This window comes from Carassius gibelio, chromosome A6 (genome assembly GCF_023724105.1).
Source record: "Carassius gibelio isolate Cgi1373 ecotype wild population from Czech Republic chromosome A6, carGib1.2-hapl.c, whole genome shotgun sequence".
NCBI lineage: Eukaryota > Metazoa > Chordata > Actinopteri > Cypriniformes > Cyprinidae > Carassius > Carassius gibelio.
Window position 1 is genome coordinate 31,366,143 of NC_068376.1, and position 15,467 is coordinate 31,381,609.

General features: G+C 37.1%; 1 long non-coding RNA gene across 2 annotated transcripts in view; it reads right to left on the reverse strand.

The window, feature by feature from the left end:
* Window positions 1–7,614: 7,614 nt before the first annotated feature.
* Window positions 7,615–15,467, reverse strand: part of LOC128016082 (uncharacterized) — an 11,763-nt gene continuing 3,910 nt past the window's right edge. For both annotated transcript variants that reach the window (XR_008184070.1, XR_008184069.1), the window contains exons 3-4: window positions 9,633–9,789; window positions 7,615–8,370 (exon numbers count right to left, since the gene is read on the reverse strand). This is a non-coding gene — a long non-coding RNA (uncharacterized LOC128016082). The remainder of the gene's footprint in view (window positions 8,371–9,632; window positions 9,790–15,467) is intronic.

A 15,467-nucleotide genomic window follows, 5' to 3' on the forward strand; every position in this document is an offset into this window, starting at 1 on the left:
CAGCAAATCATCGTATTAGAATGATTTCTAAAGTTCATGTGACACAGAAGACAGCAGTAAAATGGGTTGTGAATGTTGTTTCACGTCCAGTTGAAAAATAAAGAAATAAAGAAATAAACCCCGTGATCCCATGACGTGTTTGAGGAGCATTATAAAGCTTCACACGCATCATTTCCTCCTTCAGTCCAGGATTGCAGGATGTAAGACAGAGTTTCTAGAATTCATGACAGCACCAGTGTGTGTGTGTGTGTGTGTGTGTGTGTGTGTGTGTGTGTGTAATGACGGACGGTAGGCCTGTAAATCGCCGGCTGTCGTGCTATAGGACTAGTCTGCAGTAGTTTTACCATGTGTCAGTCAGTCAAGAACCGACCCATCTTTTATTCATTATACACCTTTACTATACAGCAGACAGCACTAGTCACATCCCTCACACACACACACACACACACACACACACTGTATGCTGGAAGACTAATGATGTGTGATGGAACAGAATTCCAGGAGAAGGAAATCAAGGGAATTATTGAGAAAGGGATGAAGGGAGAGAATGAAGTTTGGAATTAAGTGTGAGACGACAGAGAAATGAAAATGTGTGTGTGTTTACAGTCAGAAAATATGTGCATGTGTATTGATCTGAAAAACAATGTCAGTCTGGGTGAATCTCTAAAACAAGGGCGTTTTTACCCCCAAAATACAAAATAAAATTATTTCAAAAATAAAATAAAATACAAATACAAATAATACAAAATTAACTTGAATCAAAAATAGCACAACATTGGTAATTCTAATAATTAATCATCATATTATTCTGATTTCTGAAGATCATGTGACACTGAAGACTGGAGGAATGATGCTGAAAATACAGCGGAGCATCACAGAAATAAATTACAGTTTTAAGGATATTAAAATAGAAAGCATTATTTAATATTGTAATAATATTTTGCAAGATTACTGATTTATTTCTGTATTTTTAATCAAATAAATGTGCAAGTGAATGCAGTTTAACCTGTCAAGAACAACAACAAAAATGTGCAAAAAGAAATTCAAGCCAATTCCACAGGAGTATTAAGATTTTTCTTTATTATTTTTTTTATTTAATATTTATTCAAGTTTAAATAAAACCATAAATGTGTAAAATTGCTGTTAAAATACTTTATCGAGTGATAAATAAATACTGTAGGCATTACAGAATGGTGTAGTGTGCAGGTGAATCTCATGTAAAAAACGAACAGTAAAACTAAATCTAAATTCAACTTTAAAAACAAATCAGATTTTGGGGTGAAACATGGTTAACATGTCATATATTTCTGAGACTGTTACACCAGGACTGATCAGATAAACACACACCAGCGTCAGATGAGATGAGATGGATCTGAATCTCACACCAGCAGACTCTCAAATAGAAAGCCGTAGAAGAATAGATGGTCAGCGTGACGCTCGTCTTTCTTTTCACCGAATCACTCAAACGAGACGACAGACAGATTCCTTCATTCTGCGTCTCACCGTGACTGATGAAAGACAAAACACACTCGTCTTTCCACACCGTTGCACTCCAGCGGCCGAGATTTGTTCTGCGCTGATCAGAAAGTGGAGAGATGATTCCAAACACACACTTCACATTCAGTTTTACAGTGACTTCACACCAAGTGTCTTAAAATGAACAGAATCGACTCGGATCATACTCAGAGCAGCAGTAGCACACTAGGAATACAGTATGAGCTAACGTCTTCTCTCGATTTTACAATCACCTCCAGATTTTGTGTAAAAATGCAATGCATGTATTAAAATATCCTCGTTCTCACCCAGCGTGAAGCTTTGCTGTTGGCATGACAATCAGAACGCATTTGGTTTCCTGCATCAGAAGATGTCTGTATAATTAGACCATTGTTCAAAAGTTAGTGTTTTTGAAAGTCTGTCTGATTTTCTATCTGATCAGAAATGCAGTAAAAATTTGAAATAATATTTCAATGTAAATCATCTGTTTTCTGTGTGAATCTGTGTTAAAGTGTAATTTATTGCTCTGTATTTTCATCATCATTCCTCCAGTCTTCAGTGTCACATGATCTTCAGAAATCAGAATAATATGATGATTTACTGCTCAAGAAACATTTCTGATTATTATCAATGTTGAGAACAGTTGTGCTGCTCAATATATGTGTGGAAACTGTGCACACACACACACACGCACACACACACACACACACACACACACGCGTGTGAAAGATAACTCTTTCTCTGACAGCATTTATTTTTAAGTTGCCAACATTTTGATAATTTTCACAAAAGTTTCATCGCCCTCATTTTTTTAATGAATATCTGAACATGCAAAATGTCGAAACAAAGAACAGAGCCTCTGTTTTCAAACAAAACACCCGTTTTATTCATGCATTCTTTTTTTATGGACATGTGAATGTGTGTAAGGTCATTTATATACTGTTTAATGATTGCGTTAGTTTATCAGCATATGACACACAGGGAAAAAACTCTAAATCGTGCACACAGTAATTCATTCCCTAGTTTTACTGAATTGTGTGCATAATATAATAATGTGTTTACTCGTGTTGAGAAGTTAAAGGAGGGAAAGACGTATGATGTTGTGTGCATGTCATGTGTGGGACTCTGTTTATATGCAATCACTTGTTTCTGCTTCTTTTTCACCTGTGTTTTGATCTGGAGGAGATGTGTAACAGAGAAAACACAGAAAAGCCCGTCAGTTCTCTCAGTGGTGGGGAAAGAGCGTGTTTATATTTCTGTCAACATAATTAATCAGGAAACTAGATGCAGTTAAATAAAGCATGTGTATGAGTCGACAATGTCTGGATTTGTGCGTACAGGTGAAAGTGCAATAAATGATTAAGCATGACTAAAACTAGACTCAAACTTTTAAGAACAGGACAGGTTGACTAAATATGATCAGGTATAAACAGGACATTAAAACCCCTGACAAAATGAACCCTGCTACTAATACAGGCTCCTGAACAGCAGGAGCATCAGTCTGATTGTAGGAGAGAAGACCGTACACATCTTTTGTTTGCGTTTGATGCGCGGCTCGAGGCGCAGCAGATATAATAAAGGCTTATCGTTTGGAGGCAATTTCACAGCAGCACGCGCCTAATTGAACAGTCTGCTTCAAACATTCTATTCTCCTCCGCAGACTGACGCCGAGCCGCCGGGAACGATCTGAGAAATGACACCTTCCTCGAGTCATTGAGCAGGAGAGCGTGAGAAGACACTCTTATCATCTGCAGAAGCCAGAGCTGCTCCAGCTGGACACTTCACTGAGAGAGCCACGGTCAGAGAGAGACATGGTGTGAGAACCTGATTCCAGTCAAATTCTGTTCAATTACTGAATTTAAATAGCATAGAAATGAGGCAGCGAACAGGAACTAGAATTAAAACCAACAGAAATTATAACAAATTCATATAACCCCAAAAAGGGTAAAAAATTTGGATGTTGGCTTCACAACTTATTAAAATAAAATAAAATACAATTTAAAAATTCATTTTAAATAAATGAATGTTGGCTTCACCACCAAAAATAAAATAAAATAAAATAAAATGTAAATGTAAATGTAAATGTAAATGTAAATGTAAATGTAAATGTAATTCATTTTTAGTAAATTAATGTTGGCTTCAAAACTTAAAATAAAAAAAATAAATAAATAAAAAATTTAAGTAAATGAATGTTGGCTTCACAACCAAAAATAAAATGAAATAAAATAAAATTTAAATTTAATTCATTTTAAATAAATGAATGTTGCCTTCAAAACTTAAAATTAAATTAAATTAAATTAAATTAAATTAAATTAAATTAAATTAAATTAAATTAAATTAAATTAAATTAAATTAAATTAAAATCATTTTAAGTAAATGAATGTTGGCTTCACAACCAAAAATAAAATAAAATAAAATAAAATAAAATAAAATAAAATAAAATAAAATAAAATAAAATAAAATAAAATACAATTTAAATTTAATTTATTTTAAATAAATGAATGTTGGCTTCAAAACTTTAAATTAAATTAAATTAAATTAAAAAAATCATTTTAAGTAAATGAATGTTGGCTTCACAACCAAAAATAAAATAAAATAAAATAAAATAAAATAAATTTTAAATTTAAATGTTAAAAATATTTATTTTAAGTAAATGAATGTTACAAATAAAACAAAACAAAATAAAAAAAGGTTAAAACAATTCTTTATACTTCAAGGTTTTATGAGCCATACTAACAAACAAACAAGCAATAAACAAATAAATTAAAAGTTAAAAAAGTCTTGAGTTTGAAGGTTTTACAGACCTTATTGAAAGATAATAAATACATAAATCAGGTAAAACAAGTGTTAAAATGTGAAGGTTTTACAGGCCTTATTCTAACAAAAGCTACAAATGCTATTCTGTCAAGAGCAGGGATTGATTTTCTCCTCGTCTTTTGTTGTTTGATTATCATTAACACCGACACTTAACTCGAGAGACGAGACACAAGACTGGGTTCACGAGAATGAGTCGAGGAGAGAAATTCTAACTTTTTTTTTTTTTTTTATTCTCAGTGACCAAATACATGACTGGGAATAATAGTCTGCAGGTGCATTTTCAACATTCTTTTTTAACTACTCATCTTGTAATAAATGTCATTTCCACTTTACTTTCTGAGTACGAATTATCATATAGTAAAAAAAAAAAAAAAAAAAATCTGCATTGTTAAAAACTATATATTTGTCATTTACAGTTTTCTTTTGTTTTTAATTCACAGTACCTTATCTTACTTTGCAACAAGGCTTTGACAATATGAATGCATACCAAAAAACTGAAACTATTACAGTTTATATGTCACACTCAAATTTCACAGAACACATACACACATACACACACATACACACACACACACATTAACATTAACCTCCATGTTCTCTCGCTGTTGTTCTGCACCTTTTCTCTCACACATTATCCGAGAGAGAGAAATCTTGGTCTCTCTGTCATCACCCTGTGTTCATCAGCACATATTACTGTTGCACTAATTGGAAGATGAGTCCCGATTAATCACACGTACACACGTGGGTGACAGAGTCACGGAGAGACTTAATTGGGCCACCGATTGGCTGAGACTAATTGAGCATTGATGGGAGTGTGTGTGCGGACATGACACGCCGCTCCAATTAAAACACACACGAGGACGAGCTCCTCTCTTGTCTCCACTTTAATTGCCGGTTGAAGGTTTGAACTGTGATTCTTCTTCTTTATACTAATTGTCCGGCTTCCCTTAGCGAGACACAGAGGCCTGAACAACATCTAACTGGAAAAAACAAACACGTGCTTATTAGAGACGAGCTTCGCCGAGACGCGTCGCTTTCCGCAGTTTTGCTTTTAATGAAGCGAGCAGCTTGTCAGAAGCATGATGGGACGCTCATGCTAAAGAAAAACAGAGCACAGCTCCTCCAATCTATCAGATGCAAACACACCCAGCAATAACCGCTAAACAAATGATGCATTTATTTCTATAGCTATTAATAAGCTAGATGGCTTCATTAATAGATGTATAACATGCACGTTTGAGGCTAATGATCTTACATAGCCGTCCGATAATGAGAGCATGATGAAAAATTTAATGAAGTAAAAAATCCAGCTACTGCTGGAGAGCACAGTGCACTCTGGGAAACTCTAACTAGACGTCATCCATCACGGCTCGTGCATGGGCCAAATATTATCTGTGAACAGTATGGAGCCGTCCTCGTGGAAAACAGAGCCATATTAAAAATGTACCTCTGAGTCAAGATGTGCTGTGGGAATAAAAATGATTTCCATAAATGCTAAAGACTAACAAGTTTCTCCAGGAAGGTAGCAATGAACTTTATGCATTTGCACTTTGCACTTTATCTAGGTACAAATAGTGGAGTTAGTAATGAGAGAGAAGAGGAACGTGAGAAAGGTGGAGAAATCATAATAAAGAGTAAGAAACTCAGAGACAAAATACAACAGTCAAACAGCCAAAAGTATTCTTAGACACAATTAACCCTCCGCCTCTGCGCTGGTGTGGGGAAAGAAGTGAGAAACTGAGGCATTATATCCACTCTGTTATTAGGAGTGCTATTATTACTGTTACATTTAACAAACTTCAGCTTCCAGAGTCTTCGTTCACACCAGACAGGACGAGTAGAAAACACTCAGAACAGTAGCCTCATAGTAACCTCTTATCAGCCTCTCAGAACACCCTAGCAACCCCTTATCAAACACAAACAACACCCTAGAAACACCTTAGCAACACTTTACCAACCTCTCAGAACACCCTAGCAACCCCTTATCAAACACAAACAACACCCTACAAACACCTTAGCAACACTTTACCAACCTCTCAGAACACCCTAGCAACCCCTTATCAAACACAAACAACACCCTAGAAACACCTTAGCAACACTTTACCAACCTCTCAGAACACCCTAGAAACACCTTAGCAACACTTTACCAACCTCTCAGAACACCCTAGCAACCCCTTATCAAACACAAACAACACCCTAGAAACACCTTAGCAACACTTTACCAACCTCTCAGAACACCCTAGCAACCCCTTATCAAACACAAACAACACCCTAGAAACACCTTAGCAACACTTTACCAACCTCTCAGAACACCTTAGCAACACTTTACCAACCTCTCAGAACACCCTAGCAACCACTTATCAAACACAAAGAACCCCCTAGCAACCCCTTATCAAACACAAACAACACCCTAGCAACCCCTTATCAAACACAAATAACCCCTTAGCAACCCCTTATCAAACAGAAAGAACACCCTAGCAACCACTTATCAAACACAACAAACCCCCTAGCAACCCCTTATCAAACACAAACAACACCCTAGCAACCCCTTATCAAACACAAACAACACTCTAGAAACACCTTAGCAACACCTTAGCAACCTCTCAGAACACCCTAGCAACCCCTTATCAAACACAAACAACACCCGAGCAACCCCTTATCAAACACAAAGAACCCCCTAGCAACCCCTTATCAAACACAAAGAACACCCTAGCAACCCCTTATCAAACACAAAGAACACCCTAGCAACCCCTCATCGAACACAAAGAACACCCTGGCTACTTCTCGGCAACCACTTAAAACACCCTAGCAACCTCACAGCCCTAGTAACCTCATAACAACAACTCAGAACACCTTAGCAACCCCTTATCAACCACTCAGAACAAGCTTGCAACCCCTTAGCAACCACCTAAACACCCTAGCAACATTTATAACAATCCTTCAGAGCATCCTAGCAACCACAACACTCTAGTAGCCTTTTAACAACCTCTCAAACACCCTAGCAACTCCTTATCAAACACAAAGAACATCCTAGCAACTCCTTAGCAACCACTCAGAACACCCTAGAAACCTCAAAGCCCTAGTTACCTCATAACAACTACTCAAAAAACCCTAGCAATCTCTTATAAACCATTCAGTCCACCTTAACTACCCATTATCAACCACTCAGAACACCCTAGCAACTCCTTATCAACGACTCAGACCACCTTAGCAACCACTCAGAACACCCTAGCAACCGTCCACAGCACAGCAGCATGATCTGTATGGGTGAACACCACACGTGTTCTTTAGCTGTAGTTTAAGAATCAGTCAGTGATGTGAAATAGAGAAACTCGTCAGTTTTCATCTCTTCATCAACATTTAGTTTCACTGACAGAAACGACTTACTGCAGTGAGTTTATAAAGACAAAACTCAACACGCTTCATCCTCGTGAGGAGGAACAAAACAAGTGATGCTGAATGACACAATCACATAGAAACTCTATAATGCACACGTGCTGTTTGCTGAACACTTCCCAGACAGTAATCAAAATTTAAAACATTTAAATACGGCTCCAGATATGATCATCTCACTTAAATGATTCTAAACTCTAAATTCTAATCTCTTACAAGTATGTTTATTTTCAAAAAATCTAGTAACAAATCTTTATTAAGTCTATTATATACATACAGTTTTACCAAAAAATGGAACTGACAGATGAACATTTCCAATGAAACAATGAAACAAATCCAAATGGTTGTGTTTTTGTAAATTAAAATTCTGTTCCCTCTAGCATCATTTATAGAAGGAACTCAAAGCAGACTGCTGGAGCTCTAGAGCTCTCGGGTCGTGATGGATCTGGATCTGTTCAGTGAGCATCAGTCGCTGGAACTCTCGGTGGGACCGTCTCTCAGCCGCTCCGCCACCTGCTCCTCGCCCAACAGAATGAGCGCATAATGAGAGGAAGAATAACAGAGGCGAGCATGGGGCTTTGTGGGGCAGTTGATGTCCTCCAATGGCGAATCAGAAGATCTGTCACTGACCATTGGCGCCTGGATTGTCCTGTTTATTGCCAAGAGCTGCAGAGGAGCAGAGCCAAACTGAGGAAATACGAACAAAGTTTGCCCGTACAAACTCACTCGTGATGCTGGGTTTATTTTACTTTTATGTTGCAATGTGGGGTTTTGAATGGTTTATATTGGGTTCCTGCTATGGGGTTTCTAAGGTGTTTTGAGTGTTTGGTATTGCATTGCTATGCCGTGCTAATGCCTTTAGGATGATGTAGAAACAAAGCTCAAATTTAATCCTAGAAGGAGTAGTGATGTTTGCATGTATAGCTTTAGAATGTCATGAAATGCTCCTGATGTTGAGGCTCTACGTGTATGTATACTGTGGTGTAAGAATATATCTCTACGTATGTGTTGGTTTTAAAGCGTGGACACAGCAGGGCTGTTCTGTGCTGCTGTAATGGTCTGTTCAGAGAGAACTAGTATGACACACCGGAGCAGTTACTGAACATGATGTCAGGGTGGAAATGCCAGAGCAAGTGTTTAAGTCGATAACAATCCAGAGAACTGCAGCTTTAATAAGTGGACAATCACACACACACACACACACACACACACAGGCTCAAACTCACAATGGCCCTAATGAACTACATCTGGTTTTCACACCTTCCCACTCACAGTCAGTTTGCATTGTGTGTGTTTGTTTATGCGTCTGCAAGCAACTACATGACAAAAAACAAAGCAAACAGCCAGATGAGAATTTTCTCACCACCTCAAAAGCGACGCGAGCGAAAGATCCTCTGCCCTGCTAATGTTAAAATGAGATTGAATATTTCCACGGATCATTCACCTCCACTAGTCGGGGGAAATCAGAAGTTAGTGCTCTGGAACAACTTTTTATTTTTGGGAATCAGTTTTGGCGTAATTGATCATCAAGACCATCTTTCCATTGAAGATCGGCTGTGCCGTGTGTCATAAAAAATAATAATAATATATCACATTTCAAATCCAGATGAACAGAGACACATTTCATTCAAAACATTCGGGATAAATGATATGACAGAAACGAGAATCCGTCATTATCTGGCTAAGCCGCAAAACCCATTTAAAGCCTTGTGTTTTAGAAATGTGACAAAGTAAAAGAGAAACAGATGGTTTCTAAAAGCAGCAATAAGCCATTTTACCACAGTTACAACTGTTAGCTGTGAAAGGATTTCCCCGTGTCATCTACTCTGATTTTCTAAATGATTGTGGTTTAAAACGGAAGAAAATATCTCACATTTGACATATTTTGTTCTGTTGCCTACAGACGTGTGATTCATGCAGTTATTTACCTGTGATCATGTCTGTAGTCAGTGTCATCTGTCCTGCTGGAGGAATGACTGCAGCAGTAAAGCAGCTCAAGGTCTCCGGGAATCACGGGTCGTTTCTGGAAATGTCAGGTCTTTATGGTGTCCAGCTGGAGCTTGAGTGACTGAACATCCGCTTTCCCTACAGTTTAAAAACACAAACTCACACAATGAAGTCTCTAGACAATGAAGTCTGTTTACATTATGTTCTGCTAGGGCTGCTAGGGTGTTCTCAGTGGTTGCTATGACGTTACTAAGGCTATGAGTTTGCTAGGGTGTTGTGTGTGGTTGCTAAGAGACTGCTACGGTGTTATGAGTGGTTGCTAAGGGGTTGCTAGGGTGTTTGATATGAGGTTACTAAGGCTATGAGTTTGCTAGGGTGTTGTGAGTGGTTGCTAATGGGTTGCTAGGGTGTATGATATGAGGTTACTAAGGCTATGAGTTTGCTAAGGTGTTGTAAATGGTTGCTAATGGGTTACTAGGGTGTTTGATATGAGGTTACTAAGGCTATGAGTTTGCTAGGGTGTTGTGAGCGGTTGCTAAGGGGTTGCTAGGGTGTTTGATTTGAGGTTACTAAGGCTATGAGATTGCTAGGGTGTTGTAAATGGTTTCTAATAGGTTGCTAGGATGTATGATATGAGGTTACTAAGGCTATGAGTGTGCTAGGGTGTTATGAGTGGTTGCTAAGGGACTGCTACGGTGTTTGATACGAGGTTACTAAGGCTATGAGTTTGCTAGGGTGTTGTGAGCGGTTGCTAATGGGTTGCTAGGGTGTTTGATATGAGGTTACTAAGGCTATGAGTTTGCTAGGGTGTTGTGAGCGGTTGCTAAGGGGTTGCTAGGGTGTTTGATATGAGGTTACTAAGGCTATGAGTTTGCTAAGGTGTTGTGAGTGGTTGCTAAGGGGTTGCTAGGGAGTTTGATATGAGGTTACTAAGGCTATGAGTTTGCTAAGGTGTTGTGAGTGGTTGCTAAGGGGTTGCTAGGGAGTTTGATATGAGGTTACTAAGGCTATGAGTTTGCTAAGGTGTTGTGAGTGGTTGCTAAGGGGTTGCTAGGGAGTTTGATATGAGGTTACTAAGGCTATGAGTTTGCTAAGGTGTTGTGAGTGGTTGCTAAGGGGTTGCTAGGGAGTTTGATATGAGGTTACTAAGGCTATGAGTTTGCTAAGGTGTTGTGAGTGGTTGCTAAGGGGTTGCTAGGGAGTTTGATATGAGGTTACCAAGGCTATGAGTTTGCTATGGTGTTATGAGTGGTTGCTAAGGAGTTACAAGGGTGTATGATATGAGGTTACTAAGGCTATGAGTTTGCTACGATGATGTAAGTGGTTGCTAGGTTGTTCTGGGTGGTTGCTATGAGGTTTCTAAGGCTATGAGCTTGGTAGGGTGTTGTGAGTGGTCTTTAAGGTGTTGCTTGTGGTTGCTACATTTTTCTACAGTGTTTGGGTGATTGCTAAGGGGTTGCTATGGTGCTGAATGGTTACTATCAGGTTAAAAAGGATATGCGTTCGAAGCTCATTTCTATTTTCTATATTTCTTAAGACCTTCTTAGCTGTTGTTTGGAAATTTGTATTGCTAATAATTCTAGTGTTATTGCCTCCTTAGGATTAATTGCTTGTATTTCTCATTTGGTTAAAAGCATCTGTTAAATTAATAATTACAAAATGTAAATAAAAAAAAGATGATTTGTGCATATTGGTTAATTGACTGTACATAATCAATCCATTTATTCAAACACTACTCTCTGACCTAGTGCACTAGCATTACACATTCAAAGCACAACAGCTGTTTTTGCCCAGGCTAATGTAACTTATAGCACTTACATCCATATTTGTTTTATACTCTATTTATACTTTCTAGGTTGGTGTCCCCGTGTCTGTTCAGCAAAATTGAAACTTTTTCATTGTTCGCTCACAATCATGTCCTTCTAATAAAAACACAGATATTCTTCTGTGGAATATAAAACATTCATGCTGCTGCAACTTAATGACCATGCTTGTAAAGCAAAAAAAATAAAAAATGTAATGTATCATTACAGAACACTGAAAATATATTGGTGCAGAAAAAGAAAAATTAATTTTATAATTAATTACAAATAAACAACAAATAACACTGAATTAAACATTATTTTTTTGTAAAGCATACTCCAATTCTCGCAAAATGTTGTATTACAATTATTATTATTATTATTTTTATCTTAGTCCATATGACTCTTGCCAATAATAATATTTTAAAATAATTTTTACAAATATTTTCCCACAAAATCTTTTTTCCTTCCCTTAAAATATTATATTAATATTTCTGCTTTATTTCTACATTCTTGGTAGTGTATTATATTCTATATTTTATTTGTCCATAATTCCCCTTGGTTCTGTTTGTTGTTGCATTTTTGGATGAGAGACAAAGAGAAAACATTTCACTACATTACATCACATGCATGTAATGTGAACGTGGAAAAATAAAGAACCTTGAACTTCATTTGTCTTCTGAACGTCTAAATATATATTCATTTTTTTATATGTATTTTTTTGTTTGTTTGTTTGGAAGCTTGGTGAGATTACAAATTTGGAAGAGTATGAGGGTGAGTAAATTATGATGAGCTCTTGCTGTTAATACTGCATGTGTGTGTGTGCGTGTGTTTGTGTGTGCGTGCGTGTGTGTGCGTGTGTGTGTGTGTGTGCGTGTGTGTGCGTGTGTGTGTGTGCGTGCGTGCGTGCGTGCGTGCGTGTGTGTGTGTGTGTGTGTGTGTGTGTCTGTGTGTGCGTGTGTGCGTGCGTGCGTGTGTGTGTGTGTGTGTGTGTGTGTGCGTGTGTGTGTGTGTGTGTGTGTGCAGCAGGAGTGAGTTGTGTTTGACCTTTGCTGTGCTGTAGAGGTGGCAATGTCTCTTACAGTGTGACAGAGAGACCAGCAGAAGCAGTATAATGGATGAGCTCTCTCAAGGTTAACCTCTCTCTCTCTCTCTCTCTCTCTCCTCCTTCCTTCTTTCTATCATGTTTCTTTTCCTCCTTACTCACTGCTTTTGTTTCTGAACTGGCCTGGTTTTGCACTGTATTTTTAATCTCTTCCTTGTTCTTTGGATCTCGGACATCCCTCCATCCTCGTGGAGTAACCTCTTCCCATCTCAGCTTCTCCAGATCCCTTTGACTCACAAATGTACTTTTGCATTTGTGCATTTACCAGATGCTTTTATCCAAAGTGACCTGCATTGCATTGCATTGTTTGCATTAAAGGAAAGCTGTATTAGGGTCCTATCTTTACTTTCAAATGAATTTATACATGTGCATGTTCGTCAATACATTATTCATGTGACAATCTATCTAAAGATAAAGTACCAGGGTCGTACCATGATACAGCCTATTTAACATATTAATTTAGACTACACATTTAAGTTGAGAAAATACAGGAAAACCAGTCTATTTGTAGGTTTATTGTTGTTTTCGTGGTACATTCTCTTGCCTTTTATCATCAGTTTATATAATTTCACCTTATATATGCAATACTTTTACACAGTAAAATGTGGTATTACCAGAGTACATATCCAAAAAGCATCATATTGCATGCATTAAAAGTTTAAAAAGTCCAAACAAAACAAAACAGAAAGTTAGACATTTGTGTGGAAGAGACGCTGATGTGTGTGAATGAGCTGTTAACCTGCGGTTTGCTGGATGCTGCAACTATTGCGCTGTGAGACTTGAGATATCTGCAGCAAATAATAATCATGAACACAATTCCAACATCATGTGACTCTACCGCTGACGGTTCACTCATTAAGCTTTAATTACACAGTTAGCAGTGCTGCCATAGAAGTGTATACATACATGCCTCATTAGAGACGGGTTGTGGCTCCGCCCCTCTGTTGAATGACACATCTACCTATACATGCATTATCTATAGGTGCTGCTATCCATGCTAAGCGTTGTGCTAGGCTAGCTAGCAGCAGACAAACAGCATTCTGCGCTCATCCATCATAAGTGCCAAACTCGAGACATTCATTTCAGAGTTTGCCGATCTTTGCTGTTCTCCTCGCCGCTTTTCACTTAATCTCTCTCGGCGCTTTCCACTGAAGCTGGAAAGATGCTGAACAGCAGTAAAGGAAGCACTACATTAATTAAATGCAGAAATTTGCCCCGCTCTATTTTGTTGCTGAGAAAGAGCTGCTAAGATTGATGAACTTCTGTGAGAGTCGAGAGCGCTCCGCTAGTCTCAAATCTGAGCTTAATTGAGATGGAGCGTGTATTAGGTGAGCCGCATACATTAAGGTGTCAGAACTCTGTATTCTAATCTTGTACGTCTTATTTGTCTGGCTTCGGTCTTTGCTGGGAGACGCAGGGCTTCTTTACATGCAGCGCGGAGGTGAAGGAGCGTGCCGTGTGAGAAACATGCTCTCGGGCCCCGGGGTCAGGAACAGAGTCTCCGGAGACACCAGGGCCTTTGTCTTTGGCAAGGTTGATTTCAGAGAAGTAATTCAGCTCTGGTCGACTCACACTCATCTGAAGGCAGAGGATCCTGACCAGCTTCACATTCACGAACACAAAAGTAGCACAGAAAGTGCAACAATGTAACATGGAACTGTTTTTTTTTTTTTTTTTTTACAGACCACTGCAGTATTGAAGGATTCTTTTGAAAACTGCTAAAAGTTTTTCAGTATGCCATTCAATATTTTTTTTTCTTTTTCAGTATAAAAAAAATGCTTAGCATTCATCTTTATGTATATATATATATATGTATATATATATATATGTATATATATATATATATATATGTATATATAGAGAGAGAGAGAGAGAGAGAGAGAGAGAGAGAGAGAGAGAGAGAGAGAGAGAGAGAGAGAGAGAGAGAGAGAGAGAGAGAGAGAGAGAGAGAGAGAGAGAGAGAGAGAGAGAGAGAGAGAGAGAGAGATAGATAGATAGATAGATAGATAGATAGATAGATAGATAGATAGATAGAATATATTTATAGGGCTTAATATTTATATAAGTATAATTAAATATAATTAAATACATTACTTATAAAACTCAATTATATAAAATATTTACTTATTATATTTAAATTTTACTTAGAACAAAAACAATTTAGCAATGAAAACATTTAAAAATATATTTCATTAATAATATATAATTCATTTTATTTACTAAAATATTATTTAAAAAACTACAATATTTTAACAATATATAACAATATATTTAATAAATATAATTTATTTTGGATTTTATCTATCTACATATCTATCTATTTTGTATATGTAATAATTAAATATATATATATATATAATGAAAATAACTACATACACATATACACTGTCTCAATTACATATACATATATTTTATAAATATTATAGAATATAAATAGATTAATGCACACACACACATATGTAAAATTATGCATGCTATATTTTCCTTATAAATATGTACTATACATAAAATAATAAAATTTTATTAATATATATCTATGTATTTAATGATAAAAATTATCACATGTGTGTGTGTGTGTGTGCATGCGTGTGTGTTTGTATAGATATATATAAAATTACATTTCAGTGTTTTTTATATATTTTAAACAATATATGAATAAATATATTTAAATAATTTTTACATATGCATCACACTATATATATATATATATAATCCTACTGGTATTGTTGGGGGTTCATCAGATGCTCAGAGTAGAAGCAGAAGGGCACGTGTGTCAATGTTGAAAACACCTTTGAATCAGAAATATATATATTTTTTCCGATTCTGGATGTATAATCTGACCTGTGTGAGCGAGAAGAGAGCAGAGCCGCTCTGATCCCTGCACGTCAGGACTCTCCTGATAATACGCT